This window comes from Bos javanicus, chromosome 5 (assembly GCF_032452875.1).
Source record: "Bos javanicus breed banteng chromosome 5, ARS-OSU_banteng_1.0, whole genome shotgun sequence".
Taxonomy (NCBI): domain Eukaryota; kingdom Metazoa; phylum Chordata; class Mammalia; order Artiodactyla; family Bovidae; genus Bos; species Bos javanicus.
The window spans coordinates 35859966-35887916 of NC_083872.1; the positions used below are offsets into that span (position 1 = coordinate 35859966).

At 39.5% G+C, this 27951-nt stretch overlaps 1 protein-coding gene across 1 annotated transcript in view; it reads left to right on the top strand.

Annotated features, from left to right (window-relative positions):
* The first annotated feature begins 9546 nt into the window (after nt 1–9546).
* NELL2 (neural EGFL like 2) overlaps nt 9547–27951 on the top strand; it is a 460086-nt gene continuing 441681 nt past the window's right edge. Inside the window, exons 1-2 of the mRNA XM_061416377.1 lie at nt 9547–9778; nt 10724–10848. The gene's annotated coding sequence lies outside the window, so the exon portion shown is untranslated. The remainder of the gene's footprint in view (nt 9779–10723; nt 10849–27951) is intronic.

Here is a 27951-nt window from a genome sequence, read left to right on the forward strand (position 1 = left end):
TATAATGACAAATCAATAATTTCCCAAGTACAGGGTTTTATGGTAAATCTAAAATGAGAAAATGTGGTTTTAGGCCTGAGGCCAGAATGGATCTTTTCCATGTAGGTTTCTTGTAGTGAATGGCCAAGCTGACATCTCCCAGACCCAGGTGGGAGATTCCCTAATGGCTCTGATGGTAAGGAATCTGCCTGCAATGCAGGAGACCTGGGCCAGGAAGATCCCCTGGAGAATGGAATGGCTACCAATAATTTTGTTTGGAGAATTCCATGGACAGAGGAGCCTGGAAGGCTACAGTCCATGTGGTCAGACATGACTGAGTAACTAACACTTTCACTTTTTCATCAGACCCAGGTGGAAAAGCCAGTCATACCAAAGCATGTGTCCAAGGGCCCAATCTGGAGGCTTTATTGCCTGAAGTCTGGTAGAGCTAGTCAATTAAATAGTCTTAGTTAAGGTCTTTGCAAATCAACTAGATTTCAATTTATTATGGTTATTTACATATTTAAGGTACTGGGCTTCCCAGGTAGTTCCAATGGTAAAGAATCTGCCACCAACTCAGGAGATGTGGGTTCAATCCCTGGGTGGGGAAGATACCTTGGAGAAGGAAATGGCAACCCGCTCCAGTATTCTTGCCTGGAAATTTCCACACACAGAGGAGCCTGGTGGGCTACAGTCCATGGGGTCACAAAGAGTTGGACATGACTGAGCAACTGGGCACACACATGTAAGGTACAACATATTATCTTTTAGTTAAAGTCTATGATGATATTTTTTTTCTGTATAGTTAATATCTGCACATATGCCAGAGAAGGCAATGGCACCCCACTCCAGCACTCTTGCCTGGAAAATCCCATGGACGGAGGAGTCTTTTGGTGGGCTGCAGTCCATGGGGTCGCTAAGAGTCGGATACGACTGAGTGACTTCACTTTCACTTTTCACTTTCATGCATTGGAGAAGGAAATGGCAACCCACTCCAGTGTTCTTGCCTGGAGAATCCCAGGGATGGGGGAGCCTGGTGGGCTGCCATCTATGGGGTTGCACAGAGTCGGACACGACTGAAGTGCCTTAGCAGCAGCAGCAGCAGCAGCAGCAGCAGCAGCATATACCACTGATGAGGGATAGATAAAAGATGTGATATTTGATATCAACATCAAAGAGGTAATAGTCCATGCTTAACATGTGTGTGATAGAACATTAGAGAAAAGGTAGTGGCGGTGGGCTGCCATCTATAGGGTCGCACAGAGTCGGACACGACTGAAGCGACTTAGCAGCAGCAGCAGCAGACCTGAGACAACAAAGACTGACGGCAAAGTGAAGGGAGAGGGGACCCAGAAGGTGAGGCTGAGTGAAAGTTAGAACAGAATTTATTTCTCTAAGTGTTGCACTGGAGCACGCAGTCCTGCAAGGCCTGTACTTGTCTAGCTTCAAGGCTGGAGGAGGAGGCTGGAGCCAGGTGACAGAGACACCAATGGTTTGATGGACAAGGGGAGCTTACATGTTGGAAACAAGGTCCTGCAGCGACAACCCCTCCCCCCACCCTGTGTGCAGCAGACATGACAGCAGTGTTTGCTCCCAGGGAAGGAGAGATTACCAGCTATAGGGGAATCTGCCATCAGGTTGACTGGCTGGTTACTAGGGAAACTAACGGAGGGGCACAGCCCTCATCACTCCTTTGATAAGGGCAGTCACTAGCTAGATCAGGGACAAGTATGTAGGCAGGTCTGTCATGTGAGTAGGGTTTTGGTAAAGTAGGCACTGGTTGAGCAGAGGGTGTACAGAGAGCAAGAGAACAGCTATCTTGAGTGGCCTAACCATACACAGAGTTTTAAAATTACATGAGAAAGGATGCATATTGATTTCCTATTGCTACTGTAACAAACTACCACAAACTTACTGGCTTAATATAACACAAATTTGCTATCTTAACAGTTCTGGAGGCCAGAAGTCTAAGAGTCTCACTGAGCTTACCCCAAGGGGGTTCATACCCCCTTGGGATAATCCAGGAAAATTTCCTCATCTCAAGATCCTTAACCTTAATCACATCTGTGAGTCCCCTTTGCCATGTAAAATAACATAACTATAGAACTTGATATTTAGAGCATGGACACCTTTGGGGATCAGTATTGTGCCTACTTTTGAAAAATAACACCATTCATTTAAGGTTTCTATTAAAATTAAATGAGATAAATGAATGAAAGTGCCTAAAATTGTGCCTGGCAGAAAGCAGAAGCTGGATAAACGTAGTTAACACTGAAAACAATTCAATAACCAGGAACTGGGAAGATGTAGCTGAAGATTAGCAGCACTAAAGAGAACGAGAAATGAGTATCTGCTTTCAAAGGATGCTTCTTGTATATCTTTCTTCTGCTGTGAAATAAATCATCTAGGCATAGTAATCAGAAGCTGTCACATTTGGGAGACCAAAAGGTGGAAACTTGGCTGGAGTGAAAAACTGGGGGCTAAAGGAAAGCCCAGACCCTGATATCCAGGAGACTTCTGGAATTCATAAACCTTTCAGAATGATTTTAGAGGCATGAACTTTTGTAACACTTTACAATTGAGAAAACTGAGGCTCAGAGAGCTTAAGTAACAGGTTCAAGGTCACACAGTTGGTTAAGGGTAAGCAGGGACTCAACCCAAGCCATCTGTTTTGAAATTTGAAGTTTTAGCTTTTAAACTCTTCTACTCCATATTTTTAACTGACATTTAAAATATAGCCTTTTTTTTTTTTTTTTTACAAAGGTGACTTTTTTTTTTTTTTTCAATATCATTTGGAATGTTTTTTAAGAACTGGAGGCTTAAATCACTCTACTAAGAAAACCTATCCCATGGGTTAGCATGCGGCCATCTCTAAACTAGTTCTCTGAAAACAGGGAAGACATTTAAGTTGCAAAATCCATTTTCTTACTTTGGAATTTTAGAATGTTTAATAGATGACTATTGCATTTTAGAAAAGCTTGTTTGAGTCTTCATTGGATGTCTGACACTAATTCTTCAACAACTAGCAAGAATGTAGATAGTGTGAAAAATTAACTGTACCTGGTTAAAGTCTTCCTATGAATAATTGGAAAAAAGTAAATTTTTACTAATTCTTCCTGTGCTAAAATAAGAACTCAATATATTTTTGGAGGAGGTTGTTGAAACTAAGACCAGTTGTTGACCACTAAGACGTAGAAAACTGAGCCATTTAGTTATTAAACATTAGACCTTTCATCAAAGGAAATATACTGTGTTAGGATTTCTCCAGAGACAGAGAACCAGTAAAATATCTTAAGGGGTTTCCTACGTGCGTCTAGTGGTAAAGAACCCGCTTGCCAATGCAGGAGAAGTAAGGGATGAGAGTTTGATCTCTGGGTCAGGGAGATCCCCTGGAGGAGGGCATGGCAACCCACTCTAGTATTCTTGTCTGGAGAATCCCAGGGACAGAGGAGCCTGGAGGGCTACAGTCCATGGGGTCACAAAGAGTTGGACATGACTGAAGTGACTTAGCACGCATGCACAGATATATATCTTACATGAGGAGATTTATTATGTAACAGGGAAGAGCAAAATATGACTCTATATTGGATCTTTTTGTTGCTTTTGTTATTAATATTATAATCACTAAAAGGATACTGTCTATAGCTATAAGCATATACAATGATCTGCCTTAAGAAGCCCTGCCCCTCTGCCTGAATGTTAAAGTGCCTTTGTTCAGCTCACAGAGGAGACATTGTGACCCTGCCTACCTGTGAATGGCTGCAACAAAAGAAGAAAGTAGCACATCCCCTTTCTGATGTTGACTAAGCTAGAGATACTTTGCAAAGCTTATGGTCTTTTTACTTTACATCCTCACCTCCTCTCCATCTCTGTTCTATAAAAGAAACTGGCATCCAGACCCTCTGTATCATTTAGCCATAGAAGACTCTTGAGAATTCCCTTGGACAGCAAGGAGATCAAACCAGTCAATCCTAAAGGAAATCAACCCTGAATATTCATTGGAAGGACTGATGCTGAAGTTGAAGCTCCAATACTTTGGCCACCTGATGTGAAAAGCTGACTCTTTGGAAAAGACCCAGACACTGGAAAAGATTGAAAGCAGGAAGAGAAGGGGTCAACAGAGGATGAGATGGTTGGATGGCATCACTGACTCAGTGGACATGAATTTGACCAAGCTCCAGGAGATGGTGAAGGACAGGGAAGCCTGCCGCGCTGCAGTCCATGGGGTTGCAAAGACTCGGACACAACTGAGTTAATGAACAACAACAATCCAGACCCTGAGATGGTGCTCTAGGACATCAGTCTGCCATCTTCTCAGATGCCCAGCTTTCCAAATAAAGTCTCTATTCCTTGCCTCAACAGCTTGTCTCCTGACAATTGGCCAGTCCTCCAGTGAGCAGACCCGAACTTGGACTCAATAACAATTATAGGAATTGGCTCATGTAATTATGAAGGCTGAGAAGTCTCACAATCTGCTGTCAGCAAGCTAGAGAACACAAAGCCAGCAGTGTACTCAGCCTGAGAACCAGGAACACTGCTGACTGAGAAGAGATGCCCTAGTTCAAGCAGAGGTAGCGAATGAGTCTGTCCTCTGCTTTTTTGTTCTACTCAGACCCTCAAAGGATTAGATCTTGTGAGGGCCATTGACTTCATTCAGTCTGCAGATTCAAATGCTAACCCAGAAGTGTTTTTACCAGTTTTATTATATCCCCTAACCTAGTCAAGTTGACACATACAATTAACCCATACAAATATACCTTTTAACTTCATTGTGAACAACCCCCAAAGCCCTTATCTGTTCATCCTAAGTGTGGAGTATCCTTTGGTATCTGATCACTTCTCAGGTACCATTACAGGTACCATTCTGATCCAAACCACCTTCATGTCTCTCTAGATCTCTGTTCCAACTTCTGATTTGTCTCCTAGCTTCCATCTATGCCCTTTGCAGCCTATTTGCACACAGTAGCAAGGGTGTCCGTGATCTCACTGAGGTGGTGACATAAGTGATATCTTAATTCCCTGCCCAGGAATTGAACCTGGGTAGCCTGGATGAAAGCCAGGAATCCTGGCCACTAGACCAGCAAGAGCGAGAGGTTAGAAGCTATTTTTCCCTAGATCTTTGCCCCTAGTGAAAAATGCATTTCTCAAGGAGGCAAACTGTAAATGCAGGTACAAAGCTCATTATTAGAGACATAGCACAACACCAAATGAGAGCACAGAGAGAAACAGTTTGTTTTGCTAAGATAGAAGCAAAGCAGAGATGCACACCCAAAGAGAAAGGGTGTGTGCATCCCCACAGTGAGCAAGAAAAAGAAAGAAAGTGAAGTCACTCAGTCGTGTCCGACTCTTTGCGACCCCATGGACTCTAGTCTGCCTGGCTCCTCTGTCCATGGGATTTCCCAGGCAAGAATGCTGGAGTGGGTTGCCATTTCCTTCTCCAGGGGATCTTCCTGATCCCCAGTGAGGAAGAGTACAGTAATGAGGTGGTTAAATCATTTATATAGGTCAGTTCTTCTGGGTCTTTACCTTTAACCAATTAATCTGATTTCTTTTTCCACAACTGACCTGCCCTAGGACCCTCCTCAACAGGAGTGTGGGACATTTTTCCAAGATGGATTCTAGCCCAGAGGCCTATGGGATCATGTATTAGCTTCACATATTATGGGATGGTGCCCCCTCCTTCTGACCACCAAGGAGTCTTTCTGCACATGTGAAATGTTTCCTTTGCTTGAGGTGTGTGATCTCCCTCCTCTTTTAACAGGGCTTAGTCGCACTCTGTCCCTGCCATAAAAATGCCCAATATCTGATTATTTACCCTATTGCTGTTGCTGTTTTCTGAAAGATATGTATTTATCTCTTTGACTGAGGCAGGTCTTAGTTGTGGCACATGGGATCTTCTCTGCGTCATGCAGGGACTTTCATTGTGGTTCTCCAGCATGTGGGATCTTAGTTCCCTGACCAGGGATCAAACCCACATCCCCTGCATCTCAAGGTAGATTCTTAACCACTGGACCACCAAGGAAGTTCGTCTTGCTGGTTTTTATATTGAAGTGTAGATCTCAAAATATAGACCGAAATCCAGTCATAAAGATGTAGTCCTGGAGTCCATTTGTCTCTTGCTTCAGGAAAGGTAAACAAGAGGCTGGTAATGAATGGACAGCCTGGAGTTCATCTTCTTACTCCAGGAGGAGTGAATAGGAGGCCAGTTGTAAATGCCTAGTCTGCTATGTCCCTAGTCCCTCTATCTTCTGCTTCATCTCTATTCAAATAAAGGCCCACATAGTCTCCCTAAGATGATGTCTTGCCAATGTCTCAAGCCCTGATTCCGGGCTACTCCTCTGAGCTCATTACATATACCATTTCATACCAGCTCACTCTGAACTGCAGCTCTCACCCTTCCTCAAACATGCGAATACACTTCTGCATCATGGATTTTTCACTTGTTTTTTCTTCTTTCTTTCTTTTTCTTCTTTCACTTTCTTCTTCTAGATCACTCTGAGCTCTTTGCTTTCTGCTCCTCTTCCCTTCCTATATGTTGACACGTTAACAAAGCCTTCCCTGACCACCCTGTATAAAATCACACTTTCCCATTCCCTGTATGTCCCTATCTTCTTAATGTGCTTTTCCCCTTCGTAACACTAATATTCTATTTATTTACACATTTATTTGGTTACTGTCTGTCACTCCCTGCTCCAACCCCACACCCCCTTGAAGAACATAAGCTCTGTGAATAGGACTGGGACTTAGTTTTTTGTTTTCTGCCATACACCTAGTGCCTTGGCATTTGGTAGGTTTGTTTAAAAGGAATGTTATTTTGTCTCCAAAAAACAATGAACATTTATGGTAGAGAAAGTAAAAATACAGAAACATACAAAGAGAGAATATGCACCCCCACAAAAGATATCTATTACTAACATTTTCTTGAATTTCTTCCAGGTTTTTCTAAAAATATATTCTTTTCTTTCTGAGAAATCAGGATTATCCTTTATTTAAATCCAGCCTTTTAATAAACTATATTTTGATCATTTTGACATTATGCATGGTTTTTTGTTTGTTATTTTCCCTACTAAATTATACAATTTTGGGGCCTATTATGTTTTCCAATTGTTCATATAACTTTATCAAATAATAATTGTATATGTGCATTTATAGCTAAGGGATATGCTGTGATAGATGCCATGTGAAGAAACCTGAAATAGACATTCTACTCACATGAAATAAATACTTCAAGTATTACAAAGAAGTCCATGGTGGCCAACATAATTTCCTAAGGGGATAATTTTCTAGGTGAAGGTTACCGTGTTGTCATGTCAATATTTCAGGTGCCAAGATGGCTGAATTTGTGCCAGGACACTTTAAAATTGCTTTATGTTCAGTCTATGGATTGTTGAAATCGCAGCTTGCTTTTGGTTACCTAGAAAAATGTATGTCATTAAAATACTCTTTATATGCAACCCTGGGAACAAATCCCATGCATAATGCATTTATAAAAAGTTCATTTTATTTATAGCTTGTCACATTATATGGTATAAGGAAGCACAGTTCTGATGTGCTTCAATTGAATTATGCTTCTCTTTTTGACAGAATAGGGAAATATATTTGTAAAAATGAATAAACATACCTTGAACTGCCTACCTTTTGAGAAGGAGGCAGAGGCAAACACATTAACATTATTCTGTTATTAAACCATCTATGGCAATAGACATTTTGGACATTTAATAGCTGCTTGTTTTCTAAATTGGGTGCCTGAAATAGTTTATGTCAAAATCTGACGACAGTGACTTGAAAAAGCAGTAAACTCCTGGAAAAACATTTTCCAGAGTTACAGTTTTATAACTACATGGAAATGAAAAATGTTACCTTTTCTGGCATTTAATCCTTTGATGTTTAATTCAATGTAATTCAAAGATTAGTTTTTATAATTGACTGCTGTGGCAAATTCTCTGTTTCACATAATGATAGAGTGCTTATTGTTGTAGGACAAAATGTACCAGTGTAGTATTTGAGTAGTTTTTAAAATAGCAATATTGACAAACATCCAGTCAAATAAATTTTCTTCCTCAACAAATTCATTAATTTGTAAATCAGTATCTTTTATGCAACGTAGACTACTAAAGTGAGACCAGAGAGGAGATGGAAGTACTTTAAATACTTTAAGATGAATATCGGTGTCTATCTATTAGAAACTTTGAGGTCTAACAAGGTCTAAATTTTAGTGTATTACTATTTATTTAGTGTATTACTATTATTATTAATAGTGTAGGACTATTTATTACCCTTTGCAATTCATGGGCCATTAATTAATTACCATACCACTTACCTCCTATGTTGATATTCTGAAAATACATGCTCCTGGTTATTTGGGACTCCAGAGGAGTAAAACATGTGGGCCAGTGGAAATCCATTACTATTACAAGAAAAAGAAGATGGAAAGAAAAAACTAAAGAGCAAAGCTCTAAGCACATGTCCTTTTCACAGAGCCTTGGTGCAGAGACCAGTACCAGGTGAAACTGGCAGAGGTCGGTTAGGCAGGTTGACCTTCCCACTACATGCCTTCCCACTGCTGGTTCTGGCGTCTGTAATTCATGATGAGGCCACACGTCCGTTGGGAAACCAGAGGTATCAGACATGCAGATGAAAGTTCCAGTTAGACATATTAACTACATAAGTGGGAAAATGTTAGAAAGATAGGCTACCATCTGATATTCATGAGAACTATTAAACCTCAATGCCCAAAGTACAAAACACTGCAGGTTTAGGAGCAGTACATTTTTCTGGGGCACCTCACATTTCACCAGGTCTGGTTCTTACTGGTCTGGAGTCTGGATGGATCCTGACAGAGATGTCAGATTTTATCAAAGGTAGCTGGAGACAGCACTGAATACACCCAGAGTATCAGAGAGTCCAGTTGTATTAAGTTAAATAAAAATAAAAAACAAGTACAACTTCCTTTATCAAATAGATTCTGTTTTTGAAGCATCGTCTATACCAGGCACTATTCCTTTTCCAAATAAGGAAACTGAAAATTAGAGAGATCAAATACATTATTCATCATATCATGCTAGTAAACGGCCAAGCTGGAATTTGAATACATCTGTCTAATCTCAAAGCCAGTATATATTATATCTTATTATTTTCTAATTCTGACATACAATTTTTCTCCTTCAGGGCAACATATTTGGATACGAGTAAAAATTTCTAGGTGGGAATTTGTTTCTCGACTAAGCAAGTCAGGCATTAGTGACCCAGAAGACATCTTCACCTAGCTTCAAATAACAGATCCATCTCTCTATGTTCCAGTATTTCAGCCTCAGTGCCGGATGCTGGTTTGTGTCGGCAAGTAAACTTCATCACAGCCCTGGAGCTGTTTCCTTCCGCGACCCCCAGAGGGCAGCGTGCATTAACGATCCCCCTGAGTCCTCTAGTGGTCGGTTACAAGCGCTAACTTTGCCTCGGGGGAGCTATGTTCCCAGGAACATTCTCAAAGCTCCGCGGGTGTTGCCCAGGGAAGAAAGGCTGTGTGACACCACCTAGAGTCACCCTCATACTTCCCTTTGGGTGCCTTCTGGGGTATGTCCACAAGCACTGCCCCAACTCAAGATGACTTCTCAAACCTGCCAAGTGTGCACTTTCGGATGCTACAGGGTAGACTCTATCACTAAATTTCAGGAAGAATCCAATACAGGTATCTAGACGATGTGGCAGCAAGTCCAAAATTTATTTTATGTCCGTCAAAATGCACAGGGTAGTTTATTTAAATTGATTCCCAGAAGCAGCTCTGAACATCTACTTCCCCAAGGTAAATATTTGAATAGCTCTAGTGATATCCTTCGATTACATAGGGTGGTATAATTATGATTTCTGGGATATCTTGGAGTGTATTTATGGGGTATATTTAAAATAACATTGGCAAGCCTTACATGTTTTAATGTAGGAATGTAAAATTTCCCTTTATTTTAATATAATCATGAAGACCTAGTACAGTAATTTCCTTATTATTAACTTAATTGCTTCTCAGGTGGCTCAGTGGTAAAGAATCCCCCGGCCAAATGCAGGAGACATGGGTTCGATCCCTGGGTCGGGAAGATCCCCTGGAAGAGGAAATGGCAACCCACTGCAGTATTCTTGCTTAGAAAACCCCCTGGACAGAAGAACCTGGGGGGCTACAGTCTATAGGGTCACATTAATACAGTAACTCTAGATTATTCTTATTATTTTGGAATATAAACATATGTCTATTTAAATATATGTATACTTTAACATATGTATTTTGGCTATCAAATATAGATAGCAATTATAAGTTTATTTTACTGCCTCCACTGGAGTTTATTGATATTATTTTATTATTATATTTAAAATAGACCAATTAACAGTGTTAAGTGCTGTAGAATAGACAAATAAGAATATGACATGATTCCAAACCTCAGAGTTTGTGGGGAGAAGTAAAGTATCTAGATAACTTTTAAAGAGGATGTAGCAGTAGAATTCCATCATCTTAGCAAAATGGAAGCAAACTAAGCAATCCTAGAAATAGAAAAATTACAACTTAAATGGTGCTGGCAATACTGTCCATCATTCAGTGATTATCTGAAGTAAGTATGGAAGGAAAGATGTGAATCTGTGGTTCCCTCATGTCTCTGTTCTGTGGGGCCTCTCAAGTTCAAGCATATCACTGAGCTGAGTGTGATTCTAACTTTTAAAGATATGCATGTATGCATTTTTCATATATAATGGACCCTAAAAGCAAGCCAACTACTTCATCTGGTGCTCAACCAAAGAAACAGGAATCTGTTCCAATGCTGGAGGAAAAACTTGTGCTGAACAAACTTGTGGTCTCCAGTGGAATGACTGTCGAAGGACTTTTCCAGGGTAATTTTTATTTTTATTTTATTTTTGATTATTCATGACTTTCTTATTTCTGATTTTAGGATCTAAGAGGTGTGATTTGATTGTAAGATAAGTATCATCAGAGAAATATATAAATTTTGCCACACAGTAGGAGGCTCTTAAAGATTTCTGGATAAAGGATGTTGTAACATTGAGTTTGGAAGATTAATTAGGCAATAATATTCTAGATAAACCAGAAGTTGGCAATTAAGACGATTGAGAAGCTACTATGTGGAAGTCAATGAAAAGGAATAACTGTCAGACCTCTGGTGGAGGTAGGATAAGTAGGATAAGTTGACATTTAGGTTTGAAAAATAGGACAGGGGTGAGATAATTTCACGAGGAAGAGATAGCAAATGATTTTAAGTGTTGCTGAAATTTCAAGGAGGGATGGGTGCTAAATTTATAGAGATCAAAGTTTAAACCTCAAATTAGGATATGTGGTTTCTATCAAAGGACTTTTGTTAGATTTATAATGTGTGTAACTAACACACACACTACAAAAGTTAGCTCATATTTAGTTACATAGTTCATTCCTTATATGCTCAAAATAGTAAAAGTATTAAGTTGTTTCAGTCATGTTTGACTCTTTTGAGACCCCATGGACTGTAGCCCACCAGGCCCCTCTGTCCATGGGATTCTCCAGGCAAGAATACTGGAGTGGGTTGCCATTTCCTTCTCCAGGGGATCTTCCTGACCCAGGGATTGAACCCACGTCTTTTACGCCTCCTACATTGGCAGGCAGGTTCTTTACCACTAGCGCCAAGTATAGGAAACTGGGATTTTCTTAGAAATGACTATTAAAGTAGTTATTAGTGACCTTTTTATAGAATGTGGGCTGATGTCAGATTGCAAGCCAAGTAATGAGTTGGAGCTGAAGATATATAGGCTTTGCTTTTGAGAAACTTAGTGATAGGAGCAAGGAGGCAGAAGAGTATGGTTAAAAGGCAAGAAAGACCTGGAAGACAGCTCAGACCAGCCTAATGTTCTCATTGCAACTTTTGGATTATTTTTCAATTATTCTTTCAGCCTTTCTCTTTGCACATACTATTTTGAAATCATTTGATATGCCACAGATTTTGTCCATGTAATAAAACAAATTGGAAAATACCATGCAGTATTTGCAGCCAGGCGAAACTACATTTAGTGCATTATCTGAGTGGAAAGATCATGCAAGGATTCAATCAAAGAAGATTGTTTCCATGACTCTTTAGTCACTCCTAAAGTGTCTTTGAAGTTTTTCCTATCTGTGAAATGCTGTAGTTCTCCATTCCCTAACCTAGAAGTCTTTGAAACAGAGGGGTGGGAGATGCAGATCTTACTGTAGCAGAGACATTTCTCATTTCAGACACGTGGGATTAAGATGATATTGCAATATCAGACATTTCCCAAGTGCTCACGCTCTTTAGTGGGATATGATTTTGTCAACCAAACAATATTTTCCATCGGACCTATTCAGGCACTTAGAACACTGATTGATTATAGGAAATTAGCTCTAGCTTTTAGAGCATAATAGGTTTGACGAGATAGGAAACAGGATCATTGCCCTTAAGGGAATGAGTCAGGCAAAATGGGAGGAAAATGAGTTGGAAATCTTTGCCTTGAACAAATTAGCGAATGTGAGCAAAACATCCTATTCTGAGATGAGGAGTTAAATAAAGTAGTTTTACCTGGCAGATGACAGGTTTATTTTAATTTAGAATTTAAAACATCCATTATCACACAGAGCCTGGAGATAGAGCAGGTATTATGTTTTTATTGCAACTTTCAGGAAATAGCTCATTCTGTCTTCTCTCTCAAAATCTTTAGCTCATGGAGGTCCAGGAGGTAGGACTTTCAGTATTAAAACTGGGCAAGTTCTAGGCAAACTGGGACAGGTTGGTAACCTATATTTGGATTAAGGCTACTGACTGTGTATGTCCTTCCTTCTTGCAGTAATCTCCTGGTCAGTCTTCCTCATTTGGTGAAGAATTTAACATCTAACTTACATTCTTCTTTCTATCACTACTCCTGTTCATGTGGAAAATCCATCCAATGCCTGAATATTTTGTAGTTCCTTGACCTTTTCTCCTACAGTCTTTTCCTTAGCCTTCTCCCTGAGCTCCGTTGCCAACTCTTACGGTCACACTTTAGATTTTGTCATTATGAATAACTGCTGCTCTCAAAATCTCAGTGTCTAACATCCCAGTCATCAACCACCTCTCCTCTCTTTCCAGTTCACTGTCTCTATGATAATTCTTTGATTACAACAGTGCTTCCAATCCATGCCTTCCTTACCTCCCTCTCTGCCTTACTTAAATGGTCGAAATCAATATTGCTTAATCCCAACGATGTACATAAAAATAGAGTCATTTAGTGGCTGAAGATGTGATCTCCTTCAATCCTGCGTCCAATATTTATTAGCTACATTGCCTTGGAAAAGTTTCTTAACATCTCTGTACCTCAGTTTTCTCATGAGTGCCCAACTCATAGGGTTGTTGTGGGCTCACAATAATAATAAAGGTAAGATGCTTAGGCAGTGCTTGGCACATGATAAACGTTCAATAAATGTTTCCCAAGCTTGGAGTTGATGGCTGGAGAAAAACATCTAACAATTCTGACTGATCTCTTTTAAATTTTATGACTGTGTGTCTCAAGTGGGTCTTAACGCAGTTTCAGTCAACCACAGTTCCCATTTCCTTATTGATTTATTTTCTGTCTTCAGAGATTACTATTTCACACCTTTTTTTTTCCCCTCAAACTTTCAGCTCCTCTTCCCTGCTCCTCACTATCAGTGGATGATTTTGCTTCTTATCTCCCTGGGAAAGCAGATGCAATCAGAAGGTAAAGCTGTTTTCCCACCAACCAGCCCACCCACATCTGTAGCCGATGCAATGAAAACGTCTCTTTATTTTAGGAAAATCCTTTACTCATTCACTGGATTCCATTAATTTTCACTTTATCCAGAACTTTACTGCTCTGATTGCCTCTTTTCTGTCCTGCATCATCACACGTCTTCTTTTTTCTCTGCTATAATGTTGTTGTTGTTCAGTTGCTCAGTCATGTTTGACTCTTTGTGTCCTGTGGACTGCAACGTGCTAGGCTTCCCAGCACTTCACCATCTCTTGGAGCTTGCTCAAACTCATGTCCATTGAATCAGTGATGCCATCAAACCATCTCGTCCTCTGTCGTCCCCTCTGCTCCTACCTTCAATCTTTCCTAGCATCAGGGTCTTTTCTTCACATCAGGTGGAGCTTCAGCTTCAGCATCAGTTCTTCCAATGAATATTCAAGGTTGATTTTCTTTAGGATTGACTGATTTGATCTTCTTGTGGTCCAGGAGACTCTCAAGAGCCTTCTCCAACACCACAGTTCAAAAGCATCAACTCTTGGTCATTCAGACTTCTTTATAATGTACTCTGTTATTAATCAACAACCTTAAACAAAAGGAGAAAAGAAACCTCCCTTGCTTCTAGACCCTCTGTGGCTACCAACTTATTTACCATCCTTTATAGCAACCTTCAGTATTTCCACAGTCTCAGCTCCCATACTTACGACAATTCTAATCAAATTTTCATTTCGCTATTCCACCTAAAACCACCTTTGTGAGCCAATGTTGGCTTTCATCTTGTCAAATTGGATCATCCATTCTCAGTCCTTATCTTACTCTGCTTGTCACTAGTGTTTAACACAACTGACCACGCCCTCTTTATTGTACCTTTTTAAAAAACTTGGCTTTACGAAATTATACTATTTTGATTTATCATCTACCTTTCTTCTCAGTGTCCTTGACTGGATTCTTCTTTGGACTATTAACTGCATTTTAAATAACAGAATTCTCCAGAACTTAGTCCTTTCTCCCTTGGGTTTGCTGAAGAGATTAAAGTGACTGAAACCAGGAGAAATTAATTTCATAGGCTTTTATGAGGCAATTAGAACTGTGTTGTGAAAAAGAAAACAAGCATACTTTGTAGGAAAGTCATTTATGATTATTTTTTGTTAAATTTTATTAATAATCTGATTGTCTGATGGAAGCAATTTTACTGTGATAAATTCAGTTCTACAGTGTTATCTGAGCACTGGCACTGAAAAGGAGAGAAGGAGAGGGGCTATGCGAAGATGAAGCAGAAGGGTCTTTGCCAATACAGTCCTGAAAGTGGTCAAGTTATTACCCTAATTTATGGTAATTTCAGAACTAAATCAGTATGAGAATGAGAACCAGAATTCTTGGTAGTTCCAGGTCTTTGGTTGGTTGATTAATTTCAACCTGCCTCCAAGACTGAAATACAATAAAGAATAATGTGTAGCTAAATTGCAAGTTTAAAAGATGTTAAAGTGGAAAATTGTGGGGAAAAAAACAGCATGAAAATATCTTTCCTTGGCATTTTCAACTTAACTACCCCAAGAGCTGCTAAAACAACATATTCTTCTCTTTTTCAACAAGATCTCAAATATTTCAACCAGCCACTACTAGAATTTTTATATTGGTAAAATGGGATTTTCTTGTTGGAAAGTAATTTTTGATGAAGAACCAACTAGAATATAGGTGGCTAATTCACTTTATTATTAAAATCCCAAAGCTGAAGCTTTGAACAAATGTATTTTAGAAACATGTAAACATAAATGTGCTTAATCACCTTTGAAGTTTTCTGTATAACACCTAAGAGATCTGAGAGTTTGTCTATTTAGATTTGAATTTGGTGAATGTTGTAAAGATTGGAAGTTTGGATAGATAGTTTATAACAAACAACTCTAAAAAATATTATCAATAGCAGTGCTAATAGTGATAACTACTCTTTACTGAGCAACTGTTTACAATTCACTATTTACATCTGTTATATCTTTTCTTTCTTTCAATAACTGGGTGAGGTAGTGTTATTTTCCTCTCCTGAAGAAACTGAGATTCAGACAGGTCTGATAATTTTTCCAAGAAAATGAGAAATATGCTCCTAGTCCTCTTACTTTGAAAGGGAAAAGAGAAGGAAACAATTAAGCGCCAGATACCTGAACCTCTTGTGTTACTCCCTCCTTTAACCAGAAGTAGGAGTTCAAAATGGACTGGAATATGAGCACTTGTAACACGTAGCGCTTTGTGTTGCAAGAGTACAACTTGAAACCATTTAAACTGGAGAGACTGGCTGTGTGTTATAATGACTGTTCCCCATTTCAGCATTGCATTTGATATGTGGATGTGTGAATTCTTGACCCTATAGAAAACTGTAAGGATTATTTCACGTCAAGATTTTTTCTCTCATTTAATGATTGCTGAAGCATTTCTTCTTTACAAATCAGTTTATAAAACTGTTGGCCCTTGCTTAAAGTTGCTGAATTAGGGAATTGGGTAACTGATCCACGTATGTGTAGAACAATCACACTGGTAACATTTCTTATTGTATTTAAAAAATTTTTAAATTTTAAATAACACACAAGGGAATTCCCATAAGGATAACAGCTGATCTTTCAATAGAAACTCTTCAAGCCAGGAGGGAATGGCAAGACATACTTAAAATGATGAAAGAAAATAACCTACAGCCCAGATTATTGTACCCAGCAAGGATCTCATTCAAGTATGAAGGAGAAATCAAAAGCTTTTCAGACAAGCAAAAGCTGAGAGAATTCTGCACCACCAAACCAGCTCTCCAACAAATACTAAAGGATATTCTCTAGACAGGAAACACAAAAATGGTGTATAAACTCGAACCCAAAACAATAAAGTAAATGGCAACGGGATCATACTTATTAGTAATTACCTTAAACGTAAATGGGTTGAATGCCCCAACCAAAGGACAAAGACTGGCTGAATGGATACAAAAACAAGACCCCTACATATGTTGTCTACAAGAGACCCACCTCAAAACAGGGGACACATACAGACTGAAAGTGAAGGGCTGGAAAAAGATTTTCCATGCAAATTGGGACCAAAAGAAAGCAGGAGTCACAATACTCGTATCAGATAAATTAGACTTTAAAACAAAGGCTGTGAAAAGAGACAAAGAAGGTCACTACATAATGATCAAAGGATCAATCCAAGAAGAAGATATAACAATTATAAATATATATCCACCCAACATGGGAGCACCGCAGTATGTAAGACAAATCCTAACAAGTATGAAAGGAGAAATTAACAATAACACAATAATAGTGGGAGACTTTAATACCCCACTCACACTTATGGATAGATCAACTAAACAGAAAATTAACAAGGAAAAAAAAAACAAAACATGTATCTATAAAGCTCACTAAAGCAAAGCACAGTAAAATGAGGTATGGCAATAAAAGGCGTTAAATTTATCAAATAAAAAAAATAATAAAGTGCTGAAAAATTAAAGCTGTCAATTCTGTAATAGATATTCATTGAAAGTATCTTTTGAAATGGGGGTGAAAACACCTTCAGAGAAATGAAAGCTAAGGAAGCATGCACGAGCTATAAAAAATGATAAAGTCCTTTATGAATGATGATAATATCAAAACAAAACTGGGAAATATAGGAAGGAGTAAAGAGCACTACGAACAGTCAATACATGGATAAACATTAGAAACTATTCTCTTTTCTTAATTTCTTCATGGTAAACTATCAACATTATATTGTGAAATTTTTCAGGAAAAAAAAATATGGTATGACATAGTTCTGTCTTAGATATTATACAAGTGGGATGAATACTGAAAATAACTAAAGTACCTCATGGTACATATTTAAAAAAAAAAAATAAGGTTGTTATGTTTCTCTAGGTGTCAGGGATCAAACTATATGTATCTTGGTGTTGTACCTTGCATGGTTTCCATTTCAGTCCAAGATGACTACTGAACTTCTAGTCATTAAAGTTGTATTTTTAGCTAGCAAAAAATAAATAAATAAATAAAAATTTTTAAATTTTATATTGAATTATGATTTATTTGACTCAGTGGTAAAGAATCTGCCTACGGTGCAAGAAACACGGGTTTGATCCTTGATCCCTAGGCTGGGAAGATCCCCTGGAGAAGGAAATGGCAACCCTTTTCATTATTTTTCCCTGGGAAATCTTAGAGGAACCTGGCGGGCTACAGTCCATGGGGTCGCGAAAGACTTAAACAAGACTTAGGGATTAAACAACAAAAACAACGTGATAATCTCCAGGTCCATCCATGTTGCTGCAGATGGCATTATTTCATCCCTTTTTGTGGCTGAGTAATATTCCATTGTGTATGTGTATCACCTCTTTATCCATTCATCTGTTGATGGACGCATAGGTTGCTTCCATGTCTTGGCTATTGTAAACAGTGCTATAGTGAACACTGGGGTGCATATATCCTTTCAAACCATGGTTTTCTTTGGATATATGCCCAGGAGTTAGGGTTGCTGGATCATATGGTAGTTCTATCTTTAATTTTCTCCATACCGTTGTCCATAGTGACTGTACCAGTTTACCTTCTAACCGGCAGTGTTGGAATGTTCCCTTGTTTTCCACACCCTCTCCAACATTTATTGTTTGTAGACTTTTTGATGATGGTCATGCTGAGTGATTGAGGTGACATCTCATTGTAGTTTTTATTTGCTTTCCATGTGCCTCTTGGCCATCCATATGTCTTCTTTGGAGAAAAGTTTATTTAGGTCTTCTGCTCATTTTTTTGATTTGGTGTTGCATTTTTTATTTTGAGCTGCATGAACTATTTTTACATTTTGGAGATTAATCCCTGTTGATTGCATCGTTTACAAATATTTTCTCCTATCCTGTGGGTTGTCTTTTCATTTTGTTTATGGTTTCCTTTGTATGAAAGCTTTTGAGTTTAATTGCCTTGTTTATTTTTGTTTTTATTTATATTACTCTAGGAGACAGATCAAAAATGATATTACTGTGATTGATATTAAAGAGTGTTTAGAGCTTTTTAGTATATAGTCTTGCATTTAGGTCCTTAATCCATTTTGTCTTAATTTTTATCTATGATGTTAGAGAGTGTTCTAATTTCATTGTTTTTCACATAGCTGTCCAGTTTTCGCAGCATCATTTATTTAAACAACTATCATTCCCTCTATTGTAAAGCCTTCTCTATTTTAGTATCCCAGCATGCAGCAAGTGTAGGACACTTCTGAAATAAGAAGTTGAACTTGTTTAACCGTGGTTTCTCTAGACATCTTTACTTCCATTTGCTGGTTACGAGTTGGTGAGCTTTGTTTCTTGTTGCCATCAATAACACCAATGTGGATATCTTGAGGTGAGTGCCTAAGTGTGGCCAAATAAAATGGAAATAAAAGTTAGTCAAATAAGACAGAAATTGAATTCCAGATTGTTTGGTGTTAATGATTTCTAACAAAGTCTCCTTCTGTGTGTCTTAGTTGCTTAGTCATGTCTGACTCTTTTGCGACTCCGTGGACTATACAGTCCATGAAATTGTCTAGGTCAGAATACTGGAGTGGGCAGCCCTTCCCTTCTCCAGGGGATCTTCCCAACCCAGGGATCAAACCCAGGTCTCCTGCATTGCAGGCAGATTCTTTACAAGCTGAGCCACAAGGGAAGCCCATCTCCTGTGGCTGCTGCTAATTATTCTGTTATCCTGTGTTAATATTTTAGGTAAAAAAAAAATAGAGTCCAGGTGAGGGCTGGGGGCTGAGGAGTGAGAACTAAAAGTTGAGAGAAGACAGAGGTGAGGAGGAGGGAAATGTACCACACTGAGAGATTTGTCGTCTTCTTAGATAATATTATTTTTCCTGGCTTTTATCTTTTAGTTCTCTAGCAAGAAAGCAAGCCACATTTTTAGATTTTTTTATTTGATTAAAAAAGACAATTTAGAACATTTAAGAAAAATTCACCCTCAAGTTCCCCACCCATAAATTAAGAACATGTAGATAGAGAAACAATTTTTCTTTTCTCCACTGCCTTTGTTCGGGAGATGGAGTTTTAAAAATAGACTCAGGCCTGAAAATCCCAAAACAAGAGCTTTGTAAATGACAACCTTAGAAACAAATCAGCACCACTACTGGTTAATGCTGCTCTTGTAACTTAAGGAACGCCGGAATCATTCTTACCCATGCGCTTATCACTGTGGCCAGACATGAATACTATCATAAAATATAACCGATTCAACTCAAGAAACGTGTTTAAGCGTTGAGTATTCACTATGGTTGGTGTTAAGCATAATAGGGTGAGAAAGACAATCTTAATATTCAAAGAACTCCCAGTCTTAAGAGAAGCAGGCAGGTGAATATTGCTCAGAATTATTCATATGGAGTTAAGTGCCATATTTGGTCATGAGCATATTGTTATGGGACCACAGAGGAAGAAGTTGTTCAATACCATACAAGGGATATCTGTGCTCTAACCTTTTATGGACCATTAAGAAGGCTGAGTGACGAAGAATTGATGCTTTCAAACTGTGGTGCTGGAGAAGACTCTTGAGAGTTCCGTGGACTGCAAGGAGATCAAACAAGTCAATCCTAAAGGAAATCAACCCTGAATATTCATTAGAAGAACTGATGCTAAAGCTGAAGCTCCAATACTTTGGCCACCTGATGCAAAGAGCCGACTCATTGGAAAGGACCCTGATGCTGGGAAAGATTGAGGACACGAGGAGAAGGGGACAACAGAGGATGAGATGGCTGGATGGCATCACTAACTCAATGCATATGAGTTTGAGCAAGCTCTGGGAGATGGTAAAGGACAGAGGAGCCTGGAGTGCTGCAGTCCATGGGGTTGCAAAGAGTCATGACTTATAGCGACTGAACAGCAATTTTTTTTGGGTTTGTGTGGGATACACAGTCATCTGTAAAGTACTTTGAAAAGTACATTAGAGGATAGGATTCACCCAGGGTTTTGGCATTTGGTTCTATCCACTGTTTTGGGAGAATGAATGAAAATTTTTCTTCTCTTTCTCTTACCTCTTAAGGTTCTATTCCATGTGCTGTGGACAGCAACTCCTGGAGTGGCCTTCCTCAGCATATCCTCCACCTTGAAATGATATGTGTTCTTCACTAGTCTCCTAAATGTACTTAGGGAGGGACTGTGTATATCAGTCATCTCACTACTCATGCCTACCGAGTTCTTGACATACTGTAGCCTCCCAATGGTGGTGGTTTAGTTGCTCAGTTGTGTTCAACTTTTGCAGCCCCATGGACTGTAGCCTATCAGGCTCCTCTGTCCATGGAATTCTCCAGGCAAAAATACTCAAGTGGGTTGCCATTTCCTACTCCAGGGAATCTTCCTGACCCACAGATCAAACCCAGATCTCCTGCGCTGCTGAGTTACCAGGAAAGCCCAGAAAAGCCAAGAACTGAAGCATTATTCCTTTTTCATCCCCCTTTTCCCTTTCTCTTTTCAGATTACTTCTTTGGTTTCAGAGCAACCTCTAATAACGATATTAACCTCGTATTTCTCTCTATCCAAAAAGGACAAAAATCACCTGGTTTCTGTATTATGTATATTAATACTCTAGTCTTATACCATCCTTTGCTGTATGACAAACATTCCAGATTTAGTGTTTTAAAATAGTACATCATTGAAAGATACTTCCCTGGTGACTCAGTGGTAAAAAAAAAAAAAAAAAAAAAAAAATCCACCTACAATGCAGGAAATTTCTTGGACAGAGGAGCCTGGTGGGCTACAGTTCATGGGGTTACAAGAGTCAGACGCTACTTAGCAACTAAACTCACCACCAAAAGAAACTACAGTCGGTGGTCAAGGTATTCAGTCACTTTTTTCCTAACAGTATCAAAGCAGTTTGCTAATTAGGTACTTTATTCCACAAGATGGCGCTGTAGTCCTTTTGATTATTTGGAGTCAGCAACCCAGGGTTTTAAAGTATCTGCCCCTCCCTCTCTTTACACATAAAAGTGACATAGAAGTATCTAAGAGTGTCATTTCATAAAAGACCAGATTTACTATCTGATTTTAAAGAGGTCCATAGGAATAACCATATAGTCAATAATAGGCATTAGTACACAATGAATAATTACCATAAATAAGATTCACAGTGTGTTTTTTTGCATTATTTTTCTTTGAGGACTTCAGTTGTTTATCAAGAGAAAGAAAATTTGTTAAACACAGTCTAACTCAAATATGAATTAGGATTTATTTTTTTAAAGCATTATGGATAAAATTTTAATGTTCTTTAATACTACTTGTAGTTTGGGTGTTGCGAATAAGTTGTTGAATTCACTTGGCATTTTGTTGTTGTTGTTTATACTCATGTAGAAAAACATCTTAGAGGACTAATTTTTTGACTAAATATTTTGGTGTTCAATTGCATTCTCACGTTTGTTCTAAACAGTTTTTCACTTTGACTTTAAAAGCTTCCCTAAATTTGCATATGAATTTGCAGTTGAGTCACATTTATAATAGTGATCTAGAATCCCTTTTATATGTAAAGCATGGTTTTAATTGGATCTACTCAGGAAAAAGGGCTTCCCTAGTGGTTCAGTGGTAAAGAATCCTCCTGCCAACGCCCGCCAATGCAGCAGTTGGGGTTTGAGATCGCTGGGTTGGGGAGATCCCCTAGAGAAGGACATGGCAACCCACTCCAGTATTCTTGCCTGGAAAATCCCATGGACAGAGGATCCTGGTGGTCTACAGTCCATGGGGCAGCAGAGAGTTGGACACGACTTAGCCACTGAATGAATGAATGAATGACTCAGGAAAATAAAACTTCACTGCTACTTTCAAAGAGTCCTCTAAATGTGAAAAATAAAAGATTGCTGCTAAAGAAATGTTCCTTAGACTTTGTATGACCCCATGGACTGCAGCATGCTAGGCTTCCCTGTCCGTGTTCAAGGTCTCCTGGAGCTTCCTCAAACTCACGTCCATTGAGTTGGTGATGTCATCCAACCATCTCGTCCTCTGTTGACCCCTTCTCCTCTCTTCAATCTTTCCCATCATCAGGGTCTTTTCTAATGAGTCAGCTCTTTGAATCAAGTGTCCAAATTATTGGAGCTTCAGCTTCAACATCACTCAGATTTTTAAAATTTGGGAAGCAAATTATTTTTTTAGATTTACTTTGATATTACTGGGCCCATTGAATGAAAGTAACATATTGACCCCAAATACTGAAGATTTTAATGAATGCCTGACATAGTTTCTCTGTTAGAATAATAAATTTATTCAATTTAAAACATCCAACATGAAGAGAAAACAAATTACATAAATTCTTAATTATGTTTAATTGCAGTGAGCTTGTAATGCAGTTCTATTTATTAAATCACTTGAGTTGTCAGTGTCTGAGACAGTTTGTATTTATGAATTGCACATTTGTAAGGAGTGAATTCGTTAATGTGCTAATTAGAAAACTCTTGTAAAAGAGTCCAGATTGTGGTTCACTTCTGTCCATTTACTCCTATATGGATCTTGTAATGATGAGTCAGTAGAAACGCTCTGGTTAAGTTTAAAATCGCTAAATTCACATTAGCAGATATGTTCATGCTTTTAGTTGGTGATTGAAGTATTTAAGCCATTTATACTCTCATTATTACTACTACCAATTACTTTTCCAAAAGGTCTACTATGTGTCAGGCACATCAAGCAAGTATTTAACTCACACAATAATGGTATGGAGCAGGTACCATATGGAGCAGGCTTTCGTAGATGAAAACACTGAGACTTAGAGAAATTAGATAATATAGCAAGAGTCAGGCAGCCGGTGAGTTGAGGCCAGGATGTGAATGCAAATGAAAGCCTGTTAACCATTTCAACCACGTACTTATATTGTGTATGTAATTACCGTGCCATGTGGCTCTTGGTCCAGTCTTCAAATTTAATATGAAATATGTTCTTAAGGTGTAAGGAATAACTTAGACTTTCTGTTCTACTTAGGGCACAATGAAAGGGCTTTTGCAAAGCAGATTTGTTATTATGATACAGGCAGCAAGCAGAGCATCTCTGGGGTGAAAAGGAAGTTCCTTTTTCTTCCTTCCTTTCATCCTTTAACTTTTGGCCATGTCACTTTGTCAGTATATGAAGTACAGGCTACTGTGGCTCTACTGGGAGGACTTGATTGTATTACTTTAAAAAGTACTTATCAAATTCATTACCTTTTGACAGACTTAGTTAAAAGATGAAATGTTTCTATTTCAAAACATTGTTATCTTCTTAAAAGATATGTTTTAAAAAATACTTGGTAAACTGACAGCTGGAGAGCTTTTTGTGTTATTTATTGGGGGAGATTTTCTACTTATTCTGTTGCAAAGTATGTAAAAGTTGTTAAAGGAAGCACAGCTGTGAATATCTCTGAAATGTAGCTAGGTGGTCATTTAGAAGAGATGGATATGGGTAAAGTCTTCATGCTGCTGCTGCTAAGTTGCTTCAGTCGTGTCCGACTCTCTGTGACCCCACAGACGGCAGCCCACCAGGCTCCTCTGTCCCTGGGATTCTCCAGGCAAGAATACTGGAGTGGGTTGCCATTTCCTTCTCCAATGGATAAAAGTGAAAAGTCAAAGTGAAGTCGCTCAGTCGTGTCTGACTCTTGGCGACCTCATGGACTGCAGCCTACCAGGCTCCTCCATCCATGGGATTTTCCAGGCAAGAGTACTGGAGTGGGCTGCCATTGCCTTCTCCGAAAGTCTTCATAGGCTTCATAAATAAGCCTTAAGAAAGTTATGTCATGCTCAGTCCTTAAGTCCTGTCTGACTCTTTGTGACCCATGGACTGTAGTCCGCCAGGCTCCTCTGTCCACGGAATTTTCCAGGGAAGAATACTGAAAAAGTTGCTCTATTTCCTACTTCAGGGGATTTTCTCAGCCCAGGGATTGCAATTGCATCTCTTGCATCTCCTGCATTGGCAGACAAATTCTTTGCCACTGAGGCACCCAGGAAGCGCTAAGAAAGCTTGTGCGTGCATGCAGGCTAAGTCACTTCAGTTGTGTCCAACTCTCTGTGACCCTATGGACTACTTCTCTGTCCATATGATTCTCCAGGCAAAAATACTCATGTGGGTTACCATTCCCTTCTACAGGGGATCTACCCAACCCAGGAATTGAACCTGCATCTCTTGTGTCTCCTGCATTGGCAGGCAGATTCTTTACTGCTATCTCCATCTGGGAAGCCCCAAGAAAGCTTGCTGTGCTGTGCTGTGCTTAGTCGCTCAGCTGTGTCTGACTCTTTGCGACTCCATGGACTGTAGCCCTCCAGGCTCCTCTGTCCATGGGATTCTCCAGGCAAGAATACTGGAGTGAGTTGCCATGACCTCCTCTGGGGATCTTCCCAATCCAGGGATCGAACCCAGGCCTCCCACATTGCAGGCAGATTTTTTACCAGCTGAGCTACCAGGGAAGCCCCAATAAACCTTACTTCCTTCTACCTAAATTAACCCAAACCCTAAAGATTCTTCGCTGCCCTAAATGATGCCAGAAAGGTCAACAGCTACAAGCACAATGACAGGTATGAAGCAGACAGAACATGCCTAGTGCTGGAAAGTTTAAAGAATCAAATCTTTCTTCCCTTCATCCATCTGTCTGGCTGCTATTTGATAGTTCCTTAGTATTTGTACCGTATTAAATTCAGTAGTTATTGACTCCACTGTTACAGGTGCTGTGTGAGGTACTGCAAGCCTTAGCTTACACACAAAATTAAATCATCAGTTCAATATATTTGCCTCAGTATGTGATTATATCTTTTATGGGACTGCTGATTCAACTGTTTGGGGCTGTAGTCCTTGATTTTTATTGTCAGCTTGTTTAAGCAGGTGATAGTCTGTCCACTGATAAAGAGTTGATGGAATTTATGTATTTGGGTGACTGAATTGATTTGATTTTTTGGTTTTTAAAGGATTTGGCATGTGTTTTAGACACAGTCAGTCACATGTCTAGGAAATAAAATGCTGCATTGCATCTACATCATAGTTTAGTAGGGGTAGTAGTAAGAATCGTATAATAATGTTTATAATAGTAAATTACACTACATTGGTGGGAAACAAGCTTCATGTGTTAGTGCTATAAATATTCTATTCAGGATCTGCCTTAGCAACTTCATTTCAAGAAATACAGCGAAAGTGTGTGTTATCTTGGGCAACACACTATTATCTCTCTCCCTTAGTTCTGTCCTGTGCAGGATAAAGAAGCTGCACTAGATGATCTCAAAGTTAAAGTCCAATACTGAAGTTTTACACTTTTAGGATTTGATTATCCTTCTGAAAAAAAATTTACTGGACTACAGTTGATTGGCAGTGTTGTGTTAGTTTCATGTGTGCCGCAAACTAACTGAGTCAACCATACATATACACACATCCACTCTTTTTTAGATTTTTTCCCCATGCAGGCCATTACAGTGGAGAAGGCAATGGCACCCCATTCCAGTCCTCTTGCCTGGAAAATCTTGTGGACGGAGGAGCCTGGTAGGCTGAAGTCCATGGGGTCGCTAAGAGTCGGACACGACTGAGTGACTTCCCTTTCACTTTTCACTTTCATGCATTGGAGAAGGAAATGGCAACCCACTCTAGTGTTCTTGCCTGGAGAATCCCAGGGACAGGGGAGCCTGGTGGGCTGCCGTCTGTGGGGTCCCACAGAGTCAGACATGACTGAAGTGACTTAGCAGCAGCAGCAGCAGCAGCAGCAGCAGGTCATTACAGAGCATTGAGTAGAGGTCCCTGTGCTATATAATAGGTCTTTATTAATTATAGTGTGTTTGTCAATCCATTCTCCTAGTTTATCCCTCCCCACCCAATTGCCCCCTGGTAAAAGAGGAGAGTGAAAAAGTTGGCTTAAAGCTCAACATTCAGAAAACGAAGATCATGGCATCTGGTCCCATCACTTCATGGGAAGTAGATGGGGAAACAGTGTCAGACTTTATTTTTGGGGCTCCAAAATCACTGCAGATGGTGACTGCAGCCATGAAATTAAAAGACGCTTACTCCTTGGAAGGAAAGTTATGACCAACCTAGACAGCATATTTAAAAGCAGAGACATTACTTTGCCAACTAAGGTCCGTCTAGTCAAGGCTATGGTTTTTCCAGTGGTCATGTATGGATGTGAGAGTTGGACTGTGAAGAAAGCTGAGCACCGAAGCCTTTGAACTGTGGTGTTGGAGAAGACTCTTGAGAGTCCCTTGGACTGCAAGGAGATCCAACCAGTCCATTCTAAGGCAGACAGTCCTGGGTGTTCTTTGGAAGGAGTGATGCTAAAGCTGAAATTCTAGTACTTTGGCCACCTCGTGTGAAGAGTTGACTCATCGGAAAAGACTCTGATGCTGGGAGGGATTGGGGGCAGGAGGAGAAGGGGACGACAGAGGATGAGATGGCTGGATGGCATCACTGACTTGATGGACATGAGTTTGAGTAGACTCCAGGAGTTGGTGATGGACAGGGAGGCCTGGCGTGCTGCGATTCATGGGGTCGCAAAGAGTCGGACACAACTAAGCAACTGAACTGAACTGAACCATTAAGTTTGTTTTCTACATCTGTAACTCTATTTCTGTTCTGTAGATAAATTCATTTGTATCCTTTTTTAGATTCTACGCCTTCCCTGGTGGCTCAGAGGGTAAAGTGTCTGCCTGCAATGCAGGAGATCCAGGTTTGATACCTGGGTCGGGAAGATCCCCTAGAGAAGGAAATGGCAACCCACTCCAGTATTCTTGCCTGGAGAATTCCATGGATGGAGGAGCCTGGTAGGCTACAGTCCACGGGGTCGAAAAGAGTCAGACATGACTGAGCAACTTCACTTTCACTTTCTTTAGATTCTACATATAAGTGATGTCATATGATATTTGTCTTTTTCTGACTTATTTCACTCAGTATGACAATCTCTAGGTCCATCCAATGCACTGCATATGGCATTATTTCATTTTTTTATATGGCTGAGTAATATTCCATCATATATAGGTAATACATCTTTATCCACTCCTCTGTTGATGGACATTTAGGCTGGTTCCATGTTCTGGTTATTGTAAATAGGGCTGCAGTGAACACGGGGGTGCATGTGTCTTTTCAAATTATGGTTTTCTCCATATATACACCCAGGAGTGGGATTGCTGGATCATATGGTAGCTGTATGTTTAGTTTTTTAAGGAACTTCCATACTGTTCTCCATAGTGGCTGCACCAATTTACCTTCCCAACAGTTTAGGAGGGTTCCCTTTGCTCTACACCCTCTTTAACATTTACTGTTTGTAGATTTTTTTGATGTTGCCCATTCTCAATGGTATGAGGTGATACTTCATT